Source organism: Cucurbita pepo, unplaced genomic scaffold, assembly GCF_002806865.2.
Source record: "Cucurbita pepo subsp. pepo cultivar mu-cu-16 unplaced genomic scaffold, ASM280686v2 Cp4.1_scaffold000359, whole genome shotgun sequence".
NCBI lineage: Eukaryota > Viridiplantae > Streptophyta > Magnoliopsida > Cucurbitales > Cucurbitaceae > Cucurbita > Cucurbita pepo.
Genome location: NW_019646596.1, coordinates 26,396 through 26,648, shown reverse-complemented (window position 1 = coordinate 26,648; position 253 = coordinate 26,396).

The following is a 253-nucleotide window of genomic DNA, read 5'->3' as shown; positions in this document are numbered from 1 at the left end:
GAGCTGAGGCCACCATGGAAGTTGGAGACGGGATATTTTTAGGAGTTTACTTTTATTAGACTGTTTTAAGTTATAGGATTGAGTATCGTTTTATTTGGATTTATTTTGAATTCAGTATTGAAGGTTTATTTTCGGAGTTTAGGCTTTGTTTTGGATTCATGAATTTTTATGAAAGACTATTACAAGGTTATTTATGATGAGCTTCCGCTTAATGAGATAAGTATGCATGGGTGACGTCACTAATTAGGTTAAA